This window comes from Ochotona curzoniae, unplaced genomic scaffold (assembly GCF_017591425.1).
Source record: "Ochotona curzoniae isolate NIBS_2020 unplaced genomic scaffold, NIBS_Ocur_1.0 scaffold_4506, whole genome shotgun sequence".
NCBI classification, from domain to species: domain Eukaryota; kingdom Metazoa; phylum Chordata; class Mammalia; order Lagomorpha; family Ochotonidae; genus Ochotona; species Ochotona curzoniae.
Genome location: NW_024467119.1, coordinates 25,933,427 through 25,939,963, shown reverse-complemented (window position 1 = coordinate 25,939,963; position 6,537 = coordinate 25,933,427). Strand labels below are relative to the sequence as shown.

Sequence of the window (6,537 nt, the reverse complement as noted above, 5' to 3'; positions counted from 1 at the left end):
TTGATCTGAAGTCAGGAGCCAGAAGCTTCTTCCAGGTCTCCCGTGTGTATTCAGGATTGCAAGGCTTTTGTCCATCCTCCACTTCTTTCCCAGGCCACAAGCTGGGAGCCGGATCAAAAGTGGAGCAGCACAGACACGAATTGGTACCCAAATGGCATTCCAGAGTTTGCAGGTGGAGGATTAGTCTGTTGAGCCACTACACTGGTCCAGAAGTATTGTCTCTCTTTTTTAAAATATTTATTTGTATTGGAAAGTCAGATAAATAGAGAGGGGGAGAGCCAAAGAGAAAGATTTTCCGTCCACTGATTCACTCCCCAAGTGGATGCAACGGCCAGTGCTAAACCAATCTGAATCCAGGAGCCAGGAGCTTTTCTGGGTCTCCCACACAGGTTCAGGGTCCTGAGGCTTTGGGCTATACTTAACTACTTTCCCAGGCCGCAAACAGAGAGCTAGATGGGAAGCGGGGCTGCCAGGACACACGACCCAGGATCCACATATGTGCAAGATGAGGACTTTAACCACTAGGCTACTGCACCAGGCCCCAAGTACTGTCTTTTACTCTGTTCCAGACCAACTTTATTTGATTGTATACCTTTTAAATGTGTTTACATTAAACTTGCACAATAACAGTGCTCTAGCACAGAACATTTTGAAATTAAAAAGATTTTATTTCTATATAAGAAAAAGTTTTTTTTCTAGAAATGAAATTTCAAATTCAGATGGTCATTTTGGGTTCTTCAGACAGATGCATATGTAAATGCACCTTCCTAGCAAAATCAATATGTATTTATGTGTTAATGTTAACATTGACATGATTAGATCTTTTCTGAAATAGAGTCCTGAGATTATTACTCGAGGTTGCTTTAAGAAAAGACAGAGGAATATCCTTCTTTAAAGTTGGGGTTCTTTGCTTTTTCTTGAGCCACATCCTCACCCACACATTCCTCCCCCGACGCAGCATCGCTTTGACTGGCAAGGGTTTGCAGCAGCCGGTACTTTTGTCAACCCCAAGGTGCTGTTTATGAACCCAAGCAGCTCTCTGTATCCGGCGTGGGACACATGGAGAAAGCCACTCAGAAACAGCTGCAGCAAACCCAGCCCCCTTCGCCTTAAAGATTCAACCCTAAGAACGTTTCGCAAGGCATAGCCGGGGATTTGGGGTATAGAGAAAGAAACTAAGTTTTGTTTGACCAGGAAGTGAAACGATGAATCAGTTCAGAAGTGCTGACGGAGTCCAGTCCTTAGGTCCCCGTCGGCCCACATCCTGCTGGCTTTACCCCCTAAGGCCCCAGGGAGGACGCTGGCGGTCCTGGAGCGAGCCCCAGTGTAGAGGACGAAAACTACACCCCACAGACAGCTGTGCACGGAGCCCTGCGCACTCATCCCCTGCCTCCTGCCCTGGTACTGGGCCGCAGCGGGGTCACTGGGGTCGGCTGGGAGAGAGTTTTGCAAGCTGAGCTTTGGCAGCTCTCCTAGGAGCCGCGGAGGAGCGCGGAGTCAGGTAAGTGGACGTCTTCCCACGTCCTCTTTCTCGGTGAGAAGCTTTCGCTCAAAGCGAGCCCAGCTACACCCGGTTACAGCTGGGTGCACCAGCTGGGCTAGTGCCTTCGCGAGCCCAGCTACACCCGGTTACAGCTGGGTGCACCAGCTGGGCTAGTGCCTTCGACTCTGTCAGCCTCACCGGTGGCTCCTTGAATGCCTCCTCCCTGTATCTCTTCAAAGGAGAAGGGCTGGCAGGTGCTTCGCGGGATGCCGGGGAGCGCAGCTGAAGGATGCTGTGGAGGAGGGCTCCTAGGGAGGGCTCGGGCCCTGTATCCGCAGCCTCTCCGGATAGTCGTAGGAGCGGGAGGTCCTCCTGATCACTGCTGTCCCCTCTGAGGGGAAGTCCCCAGCCTTGGGACACTTCGTTTGGAAAGCCTTTTAAACCCGATGACCTTTTGTGGAAAATGTTTACGAGTGTTCATTCCTGGCCCCATTGCCTCGTTGTAGGTGCTCCTTAGGTATTTGATGAAACGCACGAAACTTTCATTGAGAGTGTCAGTGGTTACACTTAGAGGAGAAAAACAGTTTCCTAAAAGAGGCCATTGCATTTCTTCAAAACTCTTGGGAGACATAGTATGTGCTCAGTAGATGTTTATGAATTTGATATGTTATATGTATGTATTTTGAGTTATCAAGTGGGAAGTAAGGAGCGCTGAATTGAACAGCCCCTCCTCACCGTGACTATGTGCAGGACGAGCTACCTGTGAAGCTGGGGGTTTATTTTGGTGCTCAGTTTGGGAGATTCACAGTCACTATGGAACAGGTTCACAGGGTATTGCTGAAGGATGACAATGGCAAAAATGTGTCCAGAGGGATGATCACGTGGTGCTCTGAGAAGCACAGAAAATGGCTAGGGGTCAGGTATTTTCCACAGCAGGTTAAGTCACCCATTATCTATTTTGGGGGACCTCAGTTCCGTACCTATCTCAGCTCCTGGTAGTATTTAGGATTTAGCCTAGAGAGGCAATAGGATTGGCTGCAGTCAGGGCTTGGGGAGAAGGTTAACCCTTCTTCAAATGGTTAACCAATGCATGGGAGTTTCTCTCATACAAATACTTAAAATAATAATAATAATAAAAATAGAAAGCGGATTCAGGCTCAATCTTTGTGCAACAACCGCCTTTAAGTGTATGCTGGGATGACCTAAAGAGTTCCCACTTGGTCCATTACCTGGATACCGTCGTGGGGTAAAGTTTCCACCAGCCCGGTGCCAGCCACACAGGCTCTTGGGTTTAAATGTTAAACATCTACATGAGTTCAGGACACTCTCCTAGTCAAAGCATGGCAGGTGCTTGGGGGAAGAGACAAACTTTGCAGGGGCAAAGTTCTGTTACTGCTCGTTCGCTCTGTTCTTCAATTTCCTCTCTTAATGTGAAATAGCCAGTAAGCTACTTTGTAAGGCAAATATAAATCATGACTGTTCAAAAAATAAAAGATATTTCTAAATATTCAATCTTTTAAAATATGCTTCTAGAACCTTCTCTCAAAATGCTAGTTGTGGGCCCAGCGGCGTGGCCTAGCGGCTAAAATCCTCACCTTGAACGTGCCAGGATCCCATATGGGTGTCAGTTCTAATTCCGGCAGCTCCACTTCCCATCCAGCTCCCTGCCTGTGGCCTGGGAAGGCAGTTCGTGGGGCTGGACAGAATGGACATGGACTTCCACACAGCCGCTTCTCCTGACAGTTGTCTGCATTTGCCTTGTTTGGCAGTTTCCTAGAAAACCTAGGCACACGGGCTTATCCTTTCTGGAGTGACAAGGATCCCTCACGGGAACAATTTTACCCCGGAGCACTTGTTTGTTGTTAACATCTGCCTGGTGGATGTTAAGAGTTGGGAGAAAATTTAAAAGGAAAGCGAGATAATGGGTGAGTTTTTTTTTTTTTAAGATTTTTTTTGGGCCTGGCTGCATGGCCTAGCGGCTAAAGTCCTTGCCTTGAATGCACCGGGATCCCATATGGGTACCGGTTCTACTCCCGGTTCAGGCCCCACTTCCCATCCTGCTTGTGGCCTAGGAAAGCAGTCGAGGACATCCCAGGGCCTTGGGACCCTGCACCCGTGTGGGAGACCTGGAAGGAAGTTCCTGGATCCTGGCTTCGGATCGCCATAGCATCAGCAGTTGTGCTCACTTGGGGAGTGACTCATCGGATGGAAGATCTTTCTCTCTATCTCTCCTCCTCTCTGTATATCTGACTTTGTAATAAAAATGAATAAATCTTTAAAAAAATTTTTTTTGGAAAGGCAGATATACAGAGATGAGGAAAGACAGAGGAAAATCAAATCTTCCTTCCATTGATTCACTCCCCAAGAGGTTGCAAGAGCCAGAGCTGAGACAGTCTGAAGCCAGGAGCCAAGCGCCTCCTCCAGGTCTGCCATGCGGGTGCAGGGTCCAAAGGCTTTGGGCCGTCCTCAACTGCTTTCCCAGGCCACAAGCAGGGAGCAGGATGGAAGTGGAGCTGCCGGGATTAGAACCGGTATCCATATGGGATCCTGGTGAATGCAAGGCGAAGACTTTAGCCGTTAGGCTACTGCGCCGGGGTGAGCTTTCTATAAGGGTGCTTGTAAAAGGTCTGATATATTCCCAGGAGTTGGAAAACCAGACACATACAAGGTGCAGGATGTATTCTGAGCAGGACACACCAAGAAGATCCCATAAGGTCACCTTTGACCTTGAATCTCTGCATAGGTAAAAGGTAAAGGCTTAGGCAGAGTTGTAAATCACCTACCGGGCATTGAAGGCATGCTGCCATGTGCTCTCAGAAGCCCCTACAAGCCTGGGGCTTTTATATATATATATTTGAAGTGGTGTGTGTTGTGTGTTTTTTTTTTAATTTTTGGTTGAATTATTAGCTGTCAAATAGGCTAACTAAGCACAAATTTCAAAAGACCGCCTGTGACAGATAATGTGAATACATTCAGCTTGTATGTAATCAGTGCAGATAAGTCACACGTAACATAAATTAAATAAGCCATAACTAATGTAAAGGGAAATGGAGCATCTGGTTTCAAGAAATGCCACATTAAATTGATGGAAATTTCCAATTTTCAGCAAGAAATTATGATGCATATAAAGAGAAAGAAATGCATGGTAAATAAGGACTAGAAAGCAACAAATGGAAGCTTCATTAAAGAAGAGTGGGGGGGGGTGGAGGTGGAGCTTGGTGTGGTAGCCTAATGACTAGGGTCCTCACCTTGCATGCGGTGGGATCCCATATGGCTACTCTGCTTCCCATCTTGTTCCCTACTTATGGCTTGGGAAAGCAATGGAGGATGGCCCGAAGTCTTGGGACCTCTTGGCTCCTGGCTGTGGATTGACTCAGTTCCGGCCATTGTAGCCACTTGGGGAGTGAACCAGCAGACAGAGACCTTTCTCTCTGCCTCTCCTTCTCTCTGTCTCTGTAAATCTGCCCTTCCAATAAAAATACATCACTTTAAAAAGGTGGGGGTAGGCTTGGCAGGAGCCGGCGCCCGGAAGGTCAGCGTGGAAAGGAGGCCGTGGGATCGCGGCGCCGTCCTCTGTGTTCACAAACACGAGGGACTGCTGGAGACCACGGCGGGGAGTGGATGGCCATGGAGGACGACGGAGGAAGTGGCAACAGGACACTGGGGGTACGGGGCCAGGTAGTGGGGCCTGGGCTGCTGTTTGGAGCCGGGGTACTCGCACAGACTTGGCCAGCGTCCCGCTAACTGGTATGAACCCTCTGTCTCCTTATTTAAATGTGGATCCACGGTATCTTCTACAGGATACCGACGGGTTTATTTTACCAACTGGAGCTAGTAAGACCCGGGGCAGATTCGAGCTGACCCTTTTCACCATTGGAGGATGTTGCATGACAGGGGCTGCATTTGGGGCAGTGAACGGTCTTCGGCTAGGATTGAAAGAAACCCAGAACATGGCCTGGTCCAAGCCCAGAAACGTACAGATCCTGAGCATGGTGACAAGGCAAGGAGCACTTTGGGCTAATACGCTGGGATCTCTGGCTTTGCCCTATAGTGCATTTGGTGTTGGCATTGAGAAAACACGAAGGGCGGAAGACGACCTCAACGTGGTAGCAGCCGGAACCATGACGGGCGTGTGTACAAATGCACAGGTGGTCTTGGAGGGGTAGCATGAGATGGTGTGGCAGGACTCACTCTTACCAGTCTCTATGCACTATATAACAACTGGGAGCACATGAAAGGCTCCTTGCTCCAGCAGTCGCTCTGAAGCCAGCTCCGAGGAGGACACCTCAGTCATCAGTCTGAAGCTGTTCTGTCTTCTGCCTACAGTTATTTTTTTTAAATTGGAGATTTTGATTTGCAGCAGCCTCCTTGCCCTTAGTTGAAGCCAAAACCCTGCGGTGGGTGTGGCCAAGTGATGCTGGGTCTTTTCCTCCTTTGGAGAAGACGTTGCACCTAGCCTCTCTTCCCCTTCAGCTGGAAAACCACTTACTCCCAGAATCCAGGTCCTGATTGCTTGTAATGCTGTACTAAGTTTATTCACTTGAGGGAGCCGAAACTCTTATAATGCCCTAGACCACAAATAGAGGGTTAAAAACAGGACCAAAGGTAGCAGCTTCAACTGAGTGGGTGTTTCCATTTTAAAGCATGTATCTGACTGTAATGTATAAGTTTCTCTTGACTTTACTGCCTCAATAGACTAAAACTTTTTTTGTGGTGAAATGAAGGGCTACTGGTGATCATCACAGGTGGAGTAAGATTTTCCTCCAAAGGGGCTGACACTAAACCTCATAATGTTTCAGGTTAGCCATTAAAGTAGTGGACTAGAATACTCTGTCCAACAATCATGACTAAAAAAAAAAAAAAAAAAAGGTGGGGGTAGGGGATAATGGGTGGGAGTTGTGGCAAAGTGATTAAGCCTCTGTTTGGCATACCTGGCTGATTTTGAGTCGCACATCCTCTTCCAGTTCACCTGCTTACTAATGCAGTGGATTTAGGTGTGCATCCCAGCCACCTAGTGTGAGATGCTGGTGGAGACCCAGGCTCCTGCCAGAGCC

General features: G+C 48.2%; 1 pseudogene; it reads left to right on the top strand.

The window, feature by feature from the left end:
* Nucleotides 1–1,749: 1,749 nt before the first annotated feature.
* LOC121147337 lies at nt 1,750–5,778 on the top strand (annotated as a pseudogene).
* Nucleotides 5,779–6,537: the final 759 nt, after the last annotated feature.